Raw genomic sequence first — 6952 nt, forward strand, 5'->3', positions numbered from 1 at the left:
CTCCCGCCAGTACATAGTGTCTTCATCAGCAAGCCCTATGTAGTGCCTCCCCATGGTGACATATGAAAACTGAGTACCTTATGGACCCAGGCTAAACTACAGAGGACTTAGAAGAGGCCTGGCCCCCAGAAACATGACATACAGGCCCACTGGCGTGTGGTTACGCCCTGGTGCCCACAAACCAGACCCCCAGCTATGGATAAATAGCCCGCTGCCTTGAAGGTGTCTGGGGAGAGAAGGCGGCTAGGGGAATAAACCCTGACAGAAATCCGGAGTGGAGTCCCGTAGGCAGTATTCTGTCATCGATCGGGCAGCTTTCTGGCAACTCCTGCAGCAGAGCTGGTACCGAATAGTACTGATTTCATCCTTTCCTTTGGACAATCCTAGCAATGCCGAGAGTGGGGCCCTGATGCTTGGGTAACTCAGGGTCTCCGTACTATTTTCCCAGGCCTGAACACTCCTGCTTTGTGGTTTCATCTATGCCGGCTGCAGAAAGGACTGCCATTCACGAATCATCCTCTACAGGCACAACAGATAATGTTCAATACATAAGTGACATACACCCTGGGTGCAGTCCATTGTCTCCCGAGATGGATGGATGCCAACTATTTAACGTAAATGACCTTGGAATGTTTTATTACATTAAAGACAGTATATAAATGTAGTTGGAGATGAGACAAACTCTTGATAGCTTAAATTAACTTGGATCATGTTTTCTCTGCAAGTGAGCCAAGCCTTGGTGCTTGACCGCACTGTCTACCAGATCTCACACTATTTTCCCAGTCTTGATGCAGCAAGGAAGAGATCAAATTCATCACAGCTTTCTGATTTTATGATCACACTAAACTTAAAAATACTTATAGCAACAAAAGTAAAGCCAGTGGCATTGACTGTCCCAGGGAAAATATTGGGTCTATTGTACATTGTAATTGCTTCCGTTTCTTGATACAGGATCGAATGCTTTCTGATAAAATATCTACTGCTTAAAGATCTTTTTGATTAACCTGGCACCAAGATTCTTCTAAAGAATGCGTTAGACTATACTTAAAGTATTTTATGGCATTTGCATTCTCAAAGCTAACATACTTATTATTGACACAAAGAGGCCTTGTTTTTGGAAGGTGAGTCAAATGAAACAGATTGGATTTTATTTGCAAGTTTCCAAAACTTATCTGTGAGCACCATGCGTGCGTAAGCAGAGTAAAGTTCAACTGAAGAGAAACTGAAACATGTGATACACCGTTACTGGAAAATAAATTACTGAAGACAATAAAACTTGACAGTCCCACCAGCTTTGGTCTTTTCTCTTTACTGAGTTGGGAACAATTCTACCACACTCCGACCTCCATTTCACAGTAATTTTGAGTGGCTAACTAACAAGATGAGCTGAAAAGTCAATTGCTGCAGAAATCAGGACAGATGTGCTGAGACTCAGTGGGAACACCCTTGTCTTTGGATCAGATGTCCCACTTCAGAGATCTGTGCACTTAATCCAAGTTGACACTCAAATGCACCAAGGAAGTGTTGCCTCTTGGATGAAACATGAGACCCTGTTTGTTAAATTGTACATCAATTGGGTGTATTCAGGTAGTGGGTGTGAGTTGGGGACTCATCTGTGTTTGTACACATATAGGAGAAGCCTGTGATTTGTCGAGTTAGAGTGCGCAATGCAAGCGTGTCTCTATAATGAAAACTTGTAAGTATATAAAGGCTAGGCTCCAGTTCTATCCTTTACTGCCTGGATAATTAAATTCTATGAAAAGCAGAACTGGAAAAAGTTCCACAGCAGAAACTACCTGAGCAGAAATCCTCTTTTTAGAAGAAACACTCTCAGTTATGTACACAAACAACCAACAAAGCAAGAACTTGCACTTATGTACCACGCCTTTCAAAACTTTGGGATGTGTCAAAACGTTTTACATCCAAAAAAAGCACGTTTGAAGTTGTGGGAAACATGGCAGGCAATTCACACACAGCAATAAAATAATAATCAGAAAATCTGTGTCTTAGTGATGTACGGTTGTCAGGCAAATATTGGTCAGGCCACCAGGCAGAATTCCTCTGCACCTCTTAAAAATGGTGCTGTGGAATCTTTTATGTCCATCTGAGAGGACAGTAGTTGTTAGAATTTAATTATCCAGGCAGTAAAGGATAGAACTGGAGCCTAGCCTTTATATACTTACAAGTTTTCATTATAGAGACACGCTTGCATTGCGCACTCCAACTCGACAAATCACAGGCTGCTCCTATATGTGTACAAACACAGATGAGTCCCCAACTCACACCCACTACCTGAATACACCCAATTGATGTACAATTTAACAAACAGGGTCTCATGTTTCATCCAAGAGGCAACACTCCCACATGCCCAGTTTCCTTTTCACCATAGACACTCGCTCCTTCCAGTTTCTAACGCATGCCCTGGTCCCCCCGAACCATATCCCCAGCATCTTCAGGCCGTCAGCCCTGACAGTGAAGGGGACAAAGGATCGGTCAGCCCAGTTCCCAAAGAACATGGCCTCGCTCTTCCCACGATTTACCTTGGCTCCCGAGGCCAATTCGAACTGGTCGCAGATGTGGATCAGTCTGCGCACCGACAGCGGATCCGAGCAGAAGACGGCGACATCGTCCATGTACAGGAAGGCTTTTACCTGAGTGCCTCCACTGCCTGGGATCATCACTCCTCTTATGCCCGGATCCTTCCTGATGGACTCGGCAAAGGGTTCTATGCAACACACGAAAAGAACAGGCGAGAGAGGACAGCCCTGCCTGACTTCAGATTTAATCGGAAAGCTATCTGTTTCCCACCCATTGATTGAGACTGTGCTACTGTGTTAATGTAGAGCAGTTGGATCCAATTTCGAATTCCCTCCCCAAACCCCATTTTGGAGAGCACATCCACCATGTAGGTGTGCGATATTCTGTCAAAGGCCTTCTCCTGATCCAAGCTGATGAGGCAGGTATCCACACCCCTGTCCTGCACATAGGCAATCGTATCCCTGAGCAGCGTGAGGCTGTCAGAGATCTTCCTGCCCGGCACAGTGCAGGTCTGGTCAGTGTGAATCACTAATTCCAGAGCGGATTTGACCCGATTGGCGATGACCTTGGACAGAATCTTATAGACCACATTCAACAGTGAAATGGGTCGCCAATTTCAAATTTCCTCCCTTCCCCCCTTGTGCTTGTAGATGAGGGTGATAATGCCTTTCTTCATGGATTCTGACATACTGCCGGCCAGGAGTATACTCTCGTACGCTTCTAGCAGGTCTGGGCCGATCCAGTCCCACAGAGCCGAGTACAACTCCGCCGGCAAGCCGTCGCTTCCAGGAGTTTTATTCTTCTCGAAGGACTCAAGGGCCTTAGTCAGTTCGTCAGGAGTTAGCGGTTTGTCCATGCTCCCATGTACTGTCGTCTAAGACCTCCGTGATAGAGGACAGGAAGGACTGGGAGGCCGTGCTGTCAGTGGGCTTCACATCATACAATCCGGCATAAAAGGATATGCTGATCCTCAAAATGTCGGACTGCGATGACTTTACTGAGCTGTCTTCTTCCTTCAGGCTGCTGATCACAGAGCTCTCTCTGTGTACCTTTTGGAAGAAGAAACGTGAGCACGTCTCATCCTGCTCCACGGAGTGGACTCTGGAACGGAAGATGATCTTGGAGGCCTCCGAGGCAAAGTGCAAGGCTTGCTGGCTCTTCACCTCTTGGAGTTCCTCCTTGACATCGACCCCCATCGACTGCAGCCGGAGCAGATTCTGCATGTTTTTCTGGAGTCGAGACATTTCCCTCTGTTCCTTCCTAGCTTTCTGGGTGCCTTTGAGGATGAAAAACCTCTTGATGTTTCCCTTGATCGCTTCCCACCAGTGTGTCAGGGACTCAAAGAGGGGTTTCATGGTTCTCCAACCTTTGTAATCCCTCTTGAGCTCCTCAATGTTCTCTGGGGTCAGCAGTTGCACATTTAGCTTCCATGCCCCCCTGCCCACCCTCTGGTCCTTCTCTAAGTGGCAGTCCGCCAGTAGGAGGCAGTGGTCAGAGAAAAACACTGGCTTGATGTCAGTGGATCTGACTGTGAATGCACGGGACACAAACAGGAAGTCTATCCTGGAACGGATGGACCAGTCTGGCCGCGACCAGGTGTATCTACGCTGCGCTCCATCTGCAGGGTTGCTGAAGACGTCGTGCAGCTTGGCGTCCTTAACTGTTTCCATCAGGGATCTGGACGTAGCGTCCAATCTGCTGTCGGCCCTGCTGGATCGTCCAGCCGCATCGATGATGCAGTTGAAGTCACCACCCAGAATGACCGGCCTGGAGGTCGCCAGCAGCAGTGGGAGCTGCTTCGGTCAAGTTCCTCTATGCAGATACAGGGGCAGTCAAATATATTTTTAAGTCTTAACTTCAAAATCTGACATTCAAGTCGACAATTTTGCAGCCATTTTAATTGTAACTGTTCAATTGTGATATGGCTGGACATTGTTGACAAAATGAAGAGAAATGTCTTGCACAGTTTACCTATACAGATAGTCAAATAAACAGAAAAAGCCACACACAAAATTCCAGCAGTTTGTTACAGATTTTTGAAAGAGTTACCTGATGATGCAATCTGAATATGCATTTGATGTTTACTGCAGCTTGTGCCATTGGGTATATACTGGAATCCTAATTTTCATTCCTCTACAATGAACAGGGTGTGTCCCTTTATTTTTAATTCATTCACAGGATGTGGGTGTCACTGGTAAGGCCAATATGTATAACCCATCCCTAATAGCCCTTGAGAAGGTAGTGGTGAGCTTAACTGACTTCAACCACAATGCTGTGGGCCTGGAATCATATAGGCCCAATCAGCTAAACACACCACAACTGGTAGTTTCATGGTTACTATTACTCGTGCTAGCATTTTTATTTCAGATTTATTTAATTAACTTGAACTAAAATTGCCCAGATGCCAATGTGGGGTGTCATTAGTCCAGGCCTCTAGATTACTAGTCCAGTAATATAACCACTATGCCACTATTGCCCAATTATGAGTGTATCTGCACAATGGTTGCCACTGATTTTGGAAAGCCTGTTCAAGTTCCACATCATGCCACTAATAACCGGATGCATTTTTCCCCACTGTAGGCTAATGATGACTGTAAGAAAAATGACCCAGCCTTAAAACACTTGCAGAAATAAAAAAAGGCATGTGTTTTGTATTTTGGTGTTTCAAACTAGAAAGGCCTGTCATAGAGGTTTACAGTAAAACAGATGCCATTCAGCCCATCATGGCCAAGCCTGCTCTCTGAACGTATTCACAGATACCCATTTCCCTTCTCTTTTTAAATTGTTCCTTTTAAAACAATTTATCTGGTCCCTTTTAGTGCTTCCACCCCTGTTTCTGGTTGGACTTCCATATCCCAACAACTCATGTAAAAATAATTCTCTTATCCTCTTCCTTTATTTTTCTACTGATGATTTTATACTTTTATCCGCTTGTTACAGGAAATAGATGTAGTATGACAGTAATATACACATCACTTATATTATACAGTACATTATCGGCACCCTATTTACTGGCTTAAACATCCACATCCTCCACTATCAGTGTAATGTGATTGTAGTGTGCAGGAAACACTACAGCAACTCACTAAGGCTTCTTTGGTAGCACCTATCAGACCTGGGACGTCCACCGCCTAGACGGGCAAGGGCAACAGGCACATGGTAATCCCATCACGTCCATATTCCCCTTCAAGTCACACGCTCCCCCGACTTGGACATAAATCATATTTCCTTCTTTGCTACTTTATCAGTCTTGGAACTCCCTACCTAACAGCTCTGTGAGAGCAGATTCATCACAAGGATTACAGGGTTTTATGAAGTCGGCTCACCACCAACCTTTCCATAGCAACTCGGGATGGGCAATAAATACCAGCCTTGCCAGCAGCACCCACATCCTAAGAATGAATAGAAAAATGTAGAGCAACTCTGTGACTATGGGTATGCTTGCAAGCTTGCATTACACAAGCTTCAATTACTGTAATTCAATGCGTATACTTGTGTTAATTGCAGGATAAGCTGTCCTTCAATACTATTGAGTGAAAACATACCAGTTATTCCTGCCAATTGAGTCTCCTCACTTCCTATGAAGAAGACCTTCGTGGTCGTCATTGACATTTAGTTCATTGGGGGTTTGGAGGTTGCAGCATCATGAGGTGCTGGTATAATGTATGCATCCTTGAATAGTTCAAATTTATCTTGCATTGACACATGTTGCCATACCGCTCCACTGCGGTACATAGCATGTGACCAGAAGGCATGACATTTAAGTTGCAGTGACACAGTAATAGCATTCCCTTTCACAGAAAAGCCAGTGTCATGAGAGTCCAAAGACCAATGTAACACTCATATCACTTTCCTCGAGGAATTCACACAGAAATACAGCCCGACAGGGATGTAGCTGTAAAGGAACAGGAAGTGCCACATGTGAGGTGCATCAAGAATTGACTTGGGTTTTACAGAGATATGAGACGCTTTATGGATGCAATGATGAAATGTGGCTTCTTGGAAGCAATTTGCAACTGCGTTCAGAGGAGGGGAGAGGGGGAGGGAAAAGAGGGGGAGGGAAAAGAGGGGGGAGGGAAAGAGGGGGAGGGAAAAGAGGGGGGAGGGAAAAGAGGGGGAGGGAAAAGAGGGGGAGGGAAAGAGGGGAGGGAAAAGAGGGGAGGGAGGGGAGGGAAAAGAGGGGGAGGGAAAAGAGGGGGAGGGAAAAGAGGGGGAGGGAAAAGAGGGGAGGGAAAAGAGGGGGGAAGAGGGAAAGAGGGGAGGGAAAGAGGGAGGAAAAGAGGGGAGGAAAAGGGGAGGGAGGAAAAGAGGGGGAGGAAATGAGGGGGAGGGAAAAGAGGGGGAGGGAAAAGAGGGGGAGGGAAAAGAGGGGGAGGGAAAGGGGGGGAAGGAGGGGGAAAAGAGGGGGGAAGGA

The sequence above is a fragment of the Cetorhinus maximus genome, chromosome 12, assembly GCF_964194155.1.
Source record: "Cetorhinus maximus chromosome 12, sCetMax3.hap1.1, whole genome shotgun sequence".
Classification (NCBI taxonomy): Eukaryota; Metazoa; Chordata; class Chondrichthyes; order Lamniformes; family Cetorhinidae; genus Cetorhinus; species Cetorhinus maximus.